The following is a 14686-nucleotide window of genomic DNA, read 5'->3' on the forward strand; positions in this document are numbered from 1 at the left end:
CGGAGGGTGTAGAAGAGAAGAAGAAGATTCCTGCTGTGACAGAAACCCTTATGAAGGAATTTTGTAGAGCTGAAGATCAAGCACCTGAGAAAGAAGTTTGCCCAAAAGATGCCTCAAAAGACAAGGAAGAAGCTTATCTATGAAAAAGCAAAGCACTATCACAAGGAATATAGGCAGAAGTACAGAACTGAAATTCGAATGGTGTGGTTGGCAAGAAAAGCGGGCAACCTGTCTGTACCTGCAGAACCCAAATTGGCGTTTGTCATCAGGATCAGAGGTATCCATGGTGTGAGCTCAAAGGTCCAAAAGACGTTGTAGCTTCTTTGTCTTCGTCAAATCTTCAACAGAACCTTTGTTAAGTTCAACAAGGCTTCAGTTAACATGCTGAGAATTGTAGAGTCACTATTGCCTGGGGGTGCCCAAATCTGAAGTCAGTAAGTGAACTAATTCACAAGGGTGGTTATGGCAAAATCAATAAGAATCGAATTGCTTTGACAGACAACGCTTTGGATCGATCTCTTGGTAAATATGGCGTCATCTACATGGAGGATCTGATTCATGAGATCTGTACTGTTGGGGAACGCTTCAAAAAAGCAAATAACTTCCTGTGGCCTTTCAAATTATCTTCTCCACGAGGCAGAATGAAGAAAAAGACCACCTATTTTGTAGAAGGTGGAGATGCTGCCAACAGGGAGGAGCAGATCAACAGGCTTATTAGAAGAATGAACTAAGGTGTCTACGATGATCATTTTTCTAAGATGGTCGGTTAAGAAACAGTACCTGCTCTCAAACTGAAATATACCAAAAAATTTTTGTAATTGGGGAGAGAAAAAAAAAAAACAAAACAACAACAAAAAAATTCTGACGACCTAGGAAAATTGTGGATTGTGCCGCTAGGGGGCGCTGAACGTCTACAGAGCAATGCAGGAAGGGTAAACGTTTAAAATTCTCAGAACCCCACCCACACCTAAAACCTCTCTACAAAAGACAAGCAACATCAATTAGAAAATTAGAGTATGTTATTTAAAAAGGAGCAAGTCTAAGAGTAAAAGACATTTAAGAGAAGGAGAAAGAGAAGTTCTGCCTGGTGCCTCCTCTACCTTACTCTAGTAAGAGGAAGGCAAACAGCCTGTTCCCAACAGCCCCTGCCTCTCCAGTGGGGTTCTGTCACATACAGACAAGAATCCTGACTAATACCGGAAGCTATGTGCTACTTGGAGAACTTAGTAATGACACCAGAATAGCTAGTCAGAGCCAGTCGGGGCAGATAAGGTCTGAGTAGTCCAACTTGCTCACCCTCTTGAGCTCCCTACCTGGATTTATGGCATTGGGATCCACCCAGTCACTGAAGCCAGAAACCTGAGCTCCATTTTCCACTCCAGTATCTCCTGTTGATAATTTCACTAGCTTTGTGACCTGGCTACCTTAGAATTTATACTCAAAAATCCTTGTGCCTCATCAGAGTAACTGCTTCTGCAGCAAACTGAGTTCTAACCTTGCTGCTTTCTCCACATTCCCCAGCATCACCCTTGACCAAATCCTGGTCCCACCTGGAAATGCTATAGGCGCCTCAAGAGAATTTTTAGGACACTATCTGCAAGTCTGTGAACTCAAATTGAGTATTGTGTATACTTATTCTTCTTAAGAGACAAGGTCTCCTTATGTTTTCCAGGCTGGAATACAGTGGGACAGTCATAGCTCACTGCAGCCTTGAACACCTGGGCTCAAGTGATCCTCTGGCCTCAGCCTCTCACAGTGCTGGGATTACAGGTGTGAGACAATGTACTGGGCTGAGTTTTGTTTTGTTTGTTTGTTTCTTTTCTTTCTTTTTTTCTATCTTTCTTTTTTACATGGTCTCATTCTGTCACCCAGGCTGGAGCACAGTGGTACGATCTCAGCTCACTACAACCTCAACCTCCTGGACTCCAGGGATCCTCCCACCTTAGCCTCTTGAGTAGCTGAGATGACCACACCTAGCTAGTTTTTGTATTTTTGTAGAGATGGGGTTTTGCCATGTTGTCCAGACTGGTCTCAAACTCCTGTAATCAAGTGATCTGCCTGCCTTTGTCTCCCAAAGTGCTAGGATTACAAGCATGAGCCACCGCATCAAGCCTATCAGTACTGTATACTTCTAAGAGAAAAAATTATTATGCTTTCAGGATTGATTACAAATTATCATACTTAAATTGTTTTTTAGCATAATGCTGATTAAATATGTCCAACCTAATATGAGGTGTAAATTTCTTATGCTTATACCTCTTGTGCAACTAGAACAGCAAAAGAAACCAACATATTAAATAAAAAATGAATTACAAGTAATAAAATTACATTGACAGCATTAACTTACTATGATGGCTGATGCTGTTTTGTTGTAACTAAGTCACCTCTCACATCATAGATTTCACAACCCTGCTTTACAGCAGGTTTTTTTTGCATTGGGCAGAGAAATGACTCAATCATAAAATTTTTCTAATTGAATTGCACTTGTCACTTGGTTTATGCATTCTCAGTTTACAAATTTTAGATGAAAAAAAATCTAAATATATATACCTGTCATTTATTCTAAAAACATGTTTAGATATTGTGTTTTTTTTTTTTTTTTTTTTTTTTTTTTTTGAGACGGAGTTTCACTCTTGTTACCCAGGCTGGAGTGCAATGGCGCGATCTCGGCTCACCGCAACCTCCGCCTCCTGGGTTCAGGCAATTCTCCTGCCTCAGCCTCCTGAGTGGCTGGGATTACAGGAACACGCCACCATGCCCAGCTAATTTTTAGTATTTTTTTAGTAGAGATGGAGTTTCACCATGTTGACCAGGATGGTCTCGATCTCTTGACCTCGTGATCCACCCGCCTCGGCCTCCCAAAGTGCTGGGATTGATTACAGGCTTGAGCCACCGCGCCCAGCCGATATTGTGTATTTTCAAACCCAAGATACTCTGATATAATATGGAAGAGACGTTCTTCCTGTCACTTCTACTACTACCATGATGAATACAGCACTGATGATGGATCACTGGGGAAAGAGGTTGTTGGCCCTTGTTTTGAGTGACTGTTAGCTCTGAGGGGATTGTGTCTGCTGAAAAACCAGTCAAGGTGTTTCTGTTGAACACACCCAGTTAAAAATCTGGCTGGTCTCAAACTCCTGGGCTAAAGTCATCCTCCAGCCACACCCTCCTGAGTAGCTGGAACTACAGGTGTGTGCCACCATGCCTAACTAGTATTATCATTTCTTTTTTTGAGACAGAGTTTCACTCTTGTCACCTAGGCTGGAGTGCAATGGGGTGGTCTCAGCTCACTGCAACCTCTGCCTTCTGGGTTCATGTGTTTCTCCTGCCTCAGCCTCCTGAGTATCTGGGATTACAGGTGTGCATCACCATGCCCGGCTAACTTTTGTATTTTTAGTAAAGACAGGGTTTTACCATGTTACCATGTTGGCCAGGCTGGTCTCAAATTCCTGACCTAAGGTGATCCACCTGCCTAGTCCTCGAAAGGTGCTGGGATTACAGGCATGAGCCACTACCCCCACCCTGTATTTTCATTTCTTTCTTCCTTCCTTCCTTTCTTTCCTTTCCTTTCCTTTTCTCTCCTCCCTCTCTCCTTTCCTCCCTCTCTCCCTTCCTTCCTCCCTTCCTCCTTTCCTTCTTTTTTCCTTTTTTTTTTGAGGGAGTCTTGCTCTGTCACTAGGCTGGAGTACAGTGGCGGGATCTCAACTCACTGCCACCTATACCTCCCAGGTTCAAGTGATCCCCCTGCCTCAGCCTCTGGAGTAGCTGGGACTACAGGCACATGCCACAATGCCCAGCCAATATTTTTTGGATTTTAGTAGAGACAGGGTTTCACCATGTTGGCCAGGATTGTCTCGCTCTCCTGACCTTGTGATCCACTGCGTTGGCCTCCCAAAGTGCTGGGATTACCAGCGTGAGTCACCACGCCCAGCCTATTATTTGTAACTTCATAACTTCAAACAAGACCAAAAAAAGGTGGAGAAAGTATTAATTTAAGTTGTGAAACCTCATTTTAAAAATCCTTATTTTAGGCTGGGCAGAGTGGCTCACATCTATAATCACAGCACTTTTGGAGACCGAGGTAAGTCAATCATTTGAGGGTCAGAAGTTTGAGAACAGCCTGGTCAACATGGTGAGACTGTCTCTAATAAAAATACAAAAATTCAGTGGCTCACACCTGTAATCTCAATCCTTTGGAGGCTGAGGCAGGTGGATCACCTGAGATCAGGAGTTCAAGACCAGCCTGGCCAACATGGTGAAACCCCACCTCTACTAAAACTACAAAAATTAGCCAGGCGTGGTGTTGCATGCCTGTAATCCCAGCTACTTGGGAGGCTGAGGCAGGAGAATGGCTTGAACCTGGGAGGCAGAGGTTACAGTGAGGAGAGATTGTGCCATTGCACCTCCAGCCAGGGCGACAGAGTGAGACTTCATCTCAAAACAACAACGACAGCAACAAAAATGAAAATTAGCTAGGCTGGTGGTGCACACCTGTAATCCTAGCTACTTGGGAAGCTGAGGTAGGAGAATTGCTTGAACCTGGGAGACGGAGGTTGCAGTGATCTCAGATGGCAACACTCCACTCCAGTGTCAGCAACAGAGCAAGACTCTGTTTTACAAAAAAAAAAAAAAAAAAAAAAATCCTACTTCAAGTGAATAATTAGTAGAATTAAAGTAAATCAAAATAATACAAACATGAATGGCAGTGAAAGCTTGAAACTCTCTAGTAAGAGATTTGGGGTAGTAAAGGTCTAGAAGAAGCACTAAGACACTTATCTCGAAACCGAATTTCTGTAGCAAGCAAACTTTTAAAAAATTAGTTTTCAGCCCCGATTCAGTGGCTCACACCTATAATTCTAGCACTTTCTTTCTTTCTTTTTTTTTTTTTTAAGACAGGGTTTCACCATGTTGGTCAGGCTGGTTTTGAACTCCCAACCTCGGGTGATCCGCCCGCCTTGGCCTCCAAAGTGCTTGGATTACAGGCGTGAGCCACTGCGGCGGGCCAATTCTAGCACTTTTGCAGGCTAAGGCCAGAGCATCTCTTGAGGCCAGGAATTCAAGACCAGCCTGGGCAACATAGAAAGACCCCATCTCTAATTTTAAAAATAAATTAGTTTTGATATATAACTTACATATAATAAAATTCAATAATTTTAAAAGTACAGCTTGCTGAGCTCTGACAAATGTTTACAGTCATATAACTACCACCACAATCATGATAAAGATCACAGAATATCCCCCATCACTCTGAAAAGTTCCCTTGTGCTTCTTTACAGCCAATCCTGTACCCACCTCTGACCGCTGGTAATCTCTGAGCTGCTTTCTGTTTTGCCTTTTCTAGAATGTCATATAAATAGAATCATATAGTATCTGGATGTAAATGGAACCATTATTTTCACTGTGAGGCATATACTTGCTTCTTTCACATACCATAATGCTTTTGAGATTTGTCCATGTTCTTGCCTGTCTCCACAGTCTCTTCCTTTTATTGCTCAATAGTATTCCATTACATGGAAGCACTATGAGTCGTTCAGCTAAGGGACATTTATTTCCAATTTGACTATTATGAATAAAGTAGCTATAAACATTTGGGTCAAGATTTTTGTGTGAACATTTTTTTTATATTTCTTGTTAAAATTTTTTTATTATTTATTTTTCTTTTTTAAAAAAAGCCCAAATGTGAATAGTATTTTACTTTTCTTGAGCACACACCTAAAAGTAGAATTGCTAGGTCATATTGTAAGCATCTGTTAAGCTTTAAAAGTGGCCAAACTGCTATCCAAAGCAGCTGTACCACTTGCATTCATACTAACAATGTATGAGAGTTCCAGTTACTCAGCATTCTTGTCAACGTTGTCAGTCTTCATAATTTTAGCCATTCTAGTGGGTGTATACAGGTGTTACATTGTAGTTTTAATTTGCATTTACCTAATGACTATTCATGTCAGGCACTTTTTCATGTACTTATTGGCCATTTATATATCCATTTTGGTGAGGTGTCCAAATCTTTTGCCCATTTTAAAATTGGGTTTTTGTCTTTTTAAGTTGTAAGAGTTCCATACGTATATATTCTGGATATACGCTCTTTAGTAGGTATACATTCTACATATATATTCTCCCAGTCTGGTTTGCCTTTTTGTTTGGTTTGGTTTGGTTTGGTTTGGTTTGGTTTTGAGACAGGGTTCTCACTCTGTCTCCCAGGCTGGAGTGCAGTGGCACAATCTCAGCTCACTGCACCGCGCATCTCCTGGGCTCAAGCAACTCTCCCACCTCAGCCTTCTGGCAGTTGGGACTACAGGCATGAGTCACTACACTCAGCTAATTTTTTATTTGTTGTAGAGACAGGGCTTTACCATGCTGCCCAGGCTGCTCTCAACCTCCTGAGGTCAAGCTATCCACTGGCCTGGGCCTCCCAAGGTGCTAGGATTATAGGCATGAGCCACCACGCCCGGCCAGCTTTTCGTTTCTTAACAGTTTTTGTTTGTTTGTTTGTTTGTTTGTTTTTAAGAACAAAAGTTTTCCACTTTGATAAGGTCCAATTTGTCAATTTTGTGTCTTAAGAAATCTGTGCTGAATGCAAGGTCACAAAGATCTTCTTTTATGTTTCCTACATTTTAGAGCATTAGCTCTTATTTTTAGTTTTATGACCCATTATTTGTGATGTAACAATTGAGGTTCATTTTTGGCATATGGCTTCCAATTGTTCCAGTAACACCTGTACTTGTTAGAAAGACTAAAATTTCCCCGTTGAATAACCTTGGCACCTGTGCTGAAAATTTGTTTGCCATAAATATGTAAGCCTTTAAGCCTATGAAGAAATGCTGAACATCATTAGTAATTAGGGAAATGCAAATTGAAACTTCAATTACATTCCACTTCATACCCAGCCAGAAAACTATAATTTAAAAAAGACAGATAATAACAAATAATGAGATATGGAAAAACAGGAATCTCATACTTTGCTGCTGGGAATGTAAAATGGTGTAGTCACTTTGGAAAACCATCTGGCAGTTCCTCAAAATATGAACACATATTTACCATATGACCCATCAATTTCACTCCTACATATATACTTATTCATAGCAGCATTATTTGGAATAGCTCAAGAACAGAAACAATCAAAATACTCATCAGCTAATGAGAAGATAAACAAATTGTGGTACAGTATATAAGCACAACGGAATATTATTCAGCCCTAAAAATGAATGAAGTACTGATACTTGCTACATTATTACCTTGAAAACATAATACTGGCCGGGTGCAGTGGCTCTCACCTATAATCTCAGCACTTGGGAGGCTGGGGCAGGTGGATCACATGTCAAGAATTCAAGACCAGCCTGGCCAACATGGTGAAACCCTGTCTCTACCAAAAGCACACAAATTAGCCAGGTGTGGTGGCAGGCACCTGTAATCCCACCTACTGGAGAGGCTGAGACAGGAGAATTACTTGAACTGGGGAGGCGGAGGTTGCAGTGAGCCAAGATTGTGCCACTGCACTCCAGCTTGAGTGACAGAGCAAGACCCCAACTCAAAAAGTAAAAAAATAAAAAGAGTCTGTGTACTCAGAAGGCATACAATTCTTACAAACACTTTTCACTGTATTATATTTATAATGTCACTTATTTGACAGTGCACTTTGTAGAAATTCTAAGTATTTAGTAGCTAAACTTTAAAAAAATCCACTCAGCCAGGCGTGGTGGCTCAAGCCTGTAATCCCAGCACTTTGGGAGGCCAAGGCAGGCAGATCATTTGAAGTCAAGGGTTTGAAACCAGCCTGGCCAACATGGTGAAATACCATATCTACCAAAAATACAAAAATTAGCCAAGCCTGATGGCTGGTGCCTATAATACCAGCTACTCAAAAGGCTGAGGAAGGAGAATTGCTTGAACCTAGGAGGCAGAGGTTGCAGTGAGCTGAGATTGTGCCACTGCACTCCAGCCTGGGGGATACAGTGAGACTGTCTCAAAAAAAAAAAAAAAAAAAAAAAAAAAAAGATCCACTCAATTTTTAGGTCACTATATACCTCTGACAGGTTGTGTCAATATCTGTAAATCAATAGGATTTGTATTTACTTGATCACTGCACATTCTGGATGTTTCTTTATTCACTGACTAGGATTACAGGAAAATTATGCCCCAGTAAACTTTGGGTTCAAGCATTTTTTATGGCTATGGAAAGGACTTGATGGAGTCTCTATTCAACCCCAGCCCAGACCCTTTCCTCACCAAGAGTAAGGGAATAGCAGGGGCTCTCCTCAAGTACTGGGGAGGTGGTCTGTATTTTTCCTACATGCTCTCCTGGGCCTCGATTCAATCTTACTTCTCTGGCTGGGTATGACCCAGGTGCTAGAGGTGACGACAGCATATCTTGTTCACTCCAGCCAAGACTCTACACTATTCCATAATGTCCCTCTGGCCTAGGAACTTAGTCTCTATGTGAACTCTAGGTCAGAAAAAGAGACAATCTTCCCCTACTGGAAATATCCCACAGTAAGAGACTTGACTAGAAAGAAGGCCTGCCTCTGCCCAAACCCCAGACTGTGCTACAAGGTTTCTCTTGTCCACAGCCTCTCACCTCCATAAGCCCTGCTCATGGCTGCTGAGGGGCCTGTCTTCTGACCAGTTCTGCTGCTACCCTCTCCTGACACCAGATTTTTTGTGCAGTAAGGATGGTATGAGGCACAACTGCTAGTCAAGACCAAGAATGTGAGTTATTGCCAAGTTTCTCAGACATGATATCTGTATTATGGTTACACTAGAAAATGTCCTTTTTTAGCAGATGCATGCTGAAGTTTTGAGATCAAGTGTGATATGGTTTTGGTGTCCCCACCAAAATCTAATCTGGAATTCTGTGTTGTGGGAGGGACTTGGTGGGGGTAATCAAATCATGGGGGCAGGTCTTTCCCATGCTATTCTTATGATAGCGAATGAGTCATGAGATCTGATGATTCTATAAGGGGATTTTAAAAAATTAGATTGTGGTGATGCCAGGACCCTCTCAATTTATTAAAAACCATTGACTTGTATACTTTATTTTTTTGGTTGAACTTTGTAGAGAAGTAGATTTGTATACTTTAAATGGATAAATTGTATGGCATGTGAACTATACCTCAATAAGGCAGTTTTTAAAATCTGAAATTACATAATTGTTGAAAAGTTTGTTCTGGCTGGGCATGGTGGCTCATGCCTGTAACACTTGGAGAGCCTGATATGGGAGGATTACCGAGCCCAGGAGGTCAAGGCTGCAGTGAGCCATGATCATACCATGCACCCCAGCCTGGGCAACAGAGTGAGACCCTGTCTCAAAATAAAAGTTTTGTTCCCTAAAGTTATATTATTGTTTCCACTAGTACTATTAGGGGGAATTTCCCTGCACAAGCTTTCTCTCTGTCTACTGCCAGCCATGTAAGACATGACTTGCTCCTCCTTGCCTTCTGCCATGATTGTGAGGCCTCCCCAGCCACATGGAACTGTAAGTCCATTAAATCCTTTTTCCTGTATAAATTACCAAGTCTTGGGTATGTCTTTATCAGCAGTGTGAAAACGAACTAATACAGTAAACTGATACCAGCAGAGTGGGGTGCTATTGAAAAGATACCTGAAAATGTGGAAGTAACTTTGGAACTGGGTAACATGCAAAGGTTGGAACAGCTTGGAGGACTCAGAAGACAGGAAAATATGGAAAAGTTTGGAACTCCTAGAGACTTGCTGAATGACTTTGACCAAAATGCTGATAATGATATGGACAATGAAATCCAGGCTGAGGTGGTCTCAGATGAAGATGAGAAATTTATTGGGAACTGGAGTAAAGATGACTCTTGCTATGTTTTAGCAAAGAGCATTTTGCCCCTGCCTTAGAGCTTTGTGAAACTTTGAACTTGATTTAGGGTATCTGGCAGAAGAAATTTCTAAGCAGCAAAGCATTCAAGAGGTGACTTGGGTGGAAGCCATTCAGTTTTAAAAGGGAAACAGAGCATAAAAGTTTGGTAAGTTTGCAGCCTGACAATGCAGTAGAAAAGAAAATCCCATTTTCTGAGGAGAAATTCAAGCCAGCTGCAGAAATTTGCATAAGTAACAAGGAGTCCAATGTTAATCCCCAAGACAAGGGGGAAAATGTCTCCAGGGCATGTCAGAGGTCTTCATGGCAACCCCTCCCATCACAGACCCCAAGCCTAGGAGGAAAAAAAACTGGTTTAGTGTGTTGCATCCAGGGTCCCCCATGCTGTGTGCAGCCTAGGGACTTGGTGCCCTGTGTCCCAGTCATGCCAGCTGTGGCTGAAAGGGGACAATATAGAGCTTGGGCTGTGGCTTCAGAGGGTGCAAGTCCCAAGCCTTGGCAGCTTCCACGTAGTGTTGAGCCTATGAATGCACAGGCTACTTCTGTGGGGTTTGGGAACTTCTGCCTAAATTTCAGATGTATGGGAATGCCTGAATGTTCAGGCAGAAGTCTGCTGTAGGGGCAGGGTGCTCACTGAGAACCTCTGCTAGGGCAATGTGGAAGGAAATGTGGGGTCAGAGTCCCCACACAGTGTCCCTACTGGGGCACCCCAGAGTGGAGCTATGAGAAGAGGGCCACCATCATCCAGACCCCAAAATGGTAGCTCTACTGACAGCTTGCATCATTCACCTGGAAAAGCTGCAGATACTCAACGCCAGCCCATGAAAGTAGCTGGGCGGGAGACTGTACCCTGCAGAGCCACAGGGGCAGAGCTGCCCAAGACCATGGGAACCCACCTCTTGCATCAGTGTGACCTGGATGTGAGACGTGGAGTAAAATGAGATCATTTGGGAGCTTTAAGACTTGATTGCCCCACTGGATTCTGGACTTAGCCCCTTAGTTTTGGCCCATTTCTCCCACTTGGAATAGCTGTATTTACCCAATGCCTGTACCCCCATTGTATCTAGGAAGTAACTAACTTGCTTCTGATTTTACAGGCTCATAAGTGGAAGGGACTTGCCTTGTCTCAGATGAGACTTTGGACTGTAGATTTTGGAGTTAATGCTGAAACGAGTTAAGACTTCAGGAGACTGTTGAGAAGGCATGATTCGGTTTGAAATATGAGAACACGAAATTTGGGTGGGGCTGGGGTGGAACCCAAATTTCATCTTGAATTCCCATGTTTCGGGAGGGACCAAATGGAAGGTAATTAAATCATGGGGCAGGTCTTTCCTGTGCTGTTTTCAAGACAGTGAATACATCTCACAAGATCTGATGGTTCTATAAAGGGTATTTTCTTGCAAAAGCTCTCTCTTGCTACCTGCCGCCATCCATGTAAGACATGACTTGCTCCTCCTTGCCTTCTGCCATGATTGTGAGGCCTCCCTAGCCATGTGGAACTGTAAATTCCATTAAACCTTCTTTCCTGTATAAATTAACCACACTCAGATATGTCTTTATCAGCAGCATGAAAACTCACTTTGAAATAGTTCAGCAAACCAAACACACATATACACACATACAAAACATATGTGCAGTGCATTATTGTTTTTCACTAATTCATTGCTTGTAAATAAGAAAACTGTGGTCAAGGGAGAGCTGGTCATATGCCGATGGCACCAGAACTACACAATTCTGCCAGAACGTGACTGATTAATCCTGAAAGTATTTTGGCTCTTGGTAAGGAGGGTGGTTGGGTGGCATTGTATCAGCCTCGGGTTTGTATATCCAGGACCACAAACTGATTGTAATTTGGAGAGGGCACATGAAATCTGAAATAATTTGGGAGGCCAAGGAGGGCAGATCACCTGAGGTCAGGGGTTCAAGACTAGCCTGGCCAACATGGTGAAACCCCCATCTCTACTAAAAATACAAAAAATTTAGCTGGATGTGGTGGTGGGTGCCTGTAATTCCAGCTACTCAGGAGGCTGAGACATGAGAACCACTTGAACCCAGGAGGTGGAGGTTACAGTGAGCCAAGATGGTGCCACTGCACTCCAGCCTGGGCAACAGAGTAAAACTGTCTTGGGAAAATAAAATTAGCCAGGTGTAGTGGCATACCCCTGTAATCCCAGCTACTTGGGAGGCCAAGACACTAGTATCACTTGAACCAGGAGGCAGAGGTTGCAGTGAGCCAAGATTATGCCATTGCACAACAGCCTGGTGACAGTGAGACTCTGTCTCAAAAAAAAAAAAAAGAAAGAAAGAAAAAAATGTGAAATTCACACCTGTAATTCCACCCCTTTGGGAGGCCAAGGTGGGGATCACCTGAAGTCAGGAATTTGAGACCAGCTTGGGCAACATGGCAAAACCGAGTCTCTACTAAAAATACAATAATCAGCTGGGTGTGGTGGCTGGTGCCCATAATCCCAGCTACTCAAAAGGCTGAGGCAGGAGAATTGCTTGAACCTAAGAGGTGGAGGTTGCAGTAAGCTGAGATCACACCACTGCACTCCAGCCTGGGTGATAGAGCAAGACTTCATCTCTAAATAAAATAAAATAAAAATAACCTGGAGAACAAGCAAAGGGTTGGGTCTGGTTCCCAGGCAATCCTGCCACTGGTTCCCTTCAGGTTTTTTTTCTACCCACATTTTTTCATATTTTGACTTTCTGTGTCTCCTTTAATTCATTTAGTATCTTATGAGTACTGTTTATATTGGCAGGGGAGCCTAGGACAGGCCATATTGTATGCTCTGAAGTGAAAGAGGGAATCTTTACCTTCAAGCATCTTATGCTCTAATAAAAACAGACAAGCAAGTAGTTATCCCTCTGTACTCATGGGTTCCACGCTCTGTGGAGTCGGCCAACTGTGGCTCAAATGTATTCAGGGAAGAAAAAAACAAGAGAAAACAACTATACAATGATAAAAAATAATACAAATAAAAAATAGAGAATACCAACTATGTATATAGCATTTCCCATTGTATTAGGTATTATAAGTAATCTAGAGATGATTTAAAGTATATGGGAGGATATGCATAGGTTATTTGCAAAATATCATTATTTTCTTTAACATAATCCTTTAAGATTCATAGATTAATCAGATCTGCAAAGATCCTTCTGCCATGTTTAATAAATTTACTTATCACTATTAAATATATTAATAAAAATATTAAATATCATTGTTTAATAATTACATAGCAATCTCATATATAATATTCACAATATTTTAAATAATTAAAATTTATATTTAATAGTAATAATACAGGTTCCAGTGATTAGAAACTGTTATCTTTGGAGGACATTTTTCAGCCTTCTACAGGTGGGGGACATTGAAATCTTGCTTTTAAGGGGTGATCACTGAAGTTCCTATTTGTCACCTTGAGTGGCCAGTTGACTACTAGAACTAAGCTATATTCAAAATTATATCCTGGTTCTCTGTAAATTTAGGCTAGGGTGCTTTGCTTACTTATCCTGCCAGCTTAGCCACCCCAGCAGTATGTATCTGACTATTCTTGGACTTCTCAGTTATGTGAGCCAATACATTCCTTTTAAATCTGTTAAGTCAATTTGAATTTAGTTTCTGTCACCTGCAACAGAAGTCCTAAAACTGAACTTACAAAAAAGAGATCCTCATAAAATTAATAATGGTAATCAATCAGATTATCTCTTCAAAGCTTTGAATATTGGCCAAGTATAGTGGCTAACACCTGTAATCCCAACACTTTGGGAGGCCAAGGCAAAAGGGTCACTTGAGGCCAGGATTTTGAGACCAGTCTGGCCAACATAGCAAGGCTCATCTCTATAAAAAAATTAAAATTTATCATACAAATACTACACAGAAAAAATAAAAAACTTTAAAAAACTTTTGACTGTAAGAGCAGGCAGTATGAGTGAAAGCTGAAGGAACATGCAGAGAAGACAGCAATCCAAGCCTCAGTGGAAAGGAACCCAACTTTTGACACCCTATCTAGGCCTCTATTCCCTTTTCTACCTTCTGCTTAGTCAGAATTTCTGCTTATTAATAACTGCAACTTATTCTCGCTCCACCAGCATCATAGCCTGGATTGCTGCATAATATCCTAAACTGATTTGACCCTGGAACCCTTTTTTTTTAGAAACACAAAAAAAGGTAATTGCCAGCAAAGCAATTTGGGTTTCACACAGAACAAGAACAGGTTTCCTCTTCCAACTTGATAATGCTCCTCATGGCATCCTGGGGATCAGAAACAACTAATGATATTTATATATTTATTCATTTTGAGACAGAGTCTTGCTCTGTCGCCCAGGCTGGAGTGCAGTGGAGTGATCGTGGCTCACTGCAACCTCCACCTTCTAGGTTCAAGCGATTCTCCTGCCTTAGCCTCCCGAGTAGCTCAGATTACAGGTGTGCGCTTCCATGCCTGGCTAATTTTTGTATTTTTAGTAGAGACAGGCTTTTGCCATATTGGCCAGGCTGGTCTTAAACTCCTAACCTTAGGTAATCTGCCTGGATCGGCCTCCCAAAGTGTTGGGATTACAGGTGTGAGCCACCGTGCCTGACCAGAAATAACTAATGTTATAACTAAGGTGGTGACCAATTTGGACCAGGATGTGGTCTTCCCTAAGGCAGCTTGACAAAATAAGCAAGGTCCTTTGCAGACAAGTAATTAATTGTGCCTTCAATTTTCCTGGATCTTCAAGTTACTTAATATCTCTAAGTCTTAATTCCTATGGCACTAAAATAGGAGAAATCACTTCATTGATCTGGAACAAGAAATGAAATATATGTAAAATGGCTGGTACACCGTACATAATAAATAGTCA

At 41.8% G+C, this 14686-nt stretch overlaps 1 pseudogene; it reads left to right on the forward strand.

Annotated features, from left to right (window-relative positions):
* On the forward strand, window positions 1-731 carry LOC120367195 (large ribosomal subunit protein uL30-like; annotated as a pseudogene).
* Window positions 732-14686: the final 13955 nt, after the last annotated feature.

Source organism: Saimiri boliviensis, chromosome 8, assembly GCF_048565385.1.
Source record: "Saimiri boliviensis isolate mSaiBol1 chromosome 8, mSaiBol1.pri, whole genome shotgun sequence".
In the NCBI taxonomy this organism is placed as follows: domain Eukaryota; kingdom Metazoa; phylum Chordata; class Mammalia; order Primates; family Cebidae; genus Saimiri; species Saimiri boliviensis.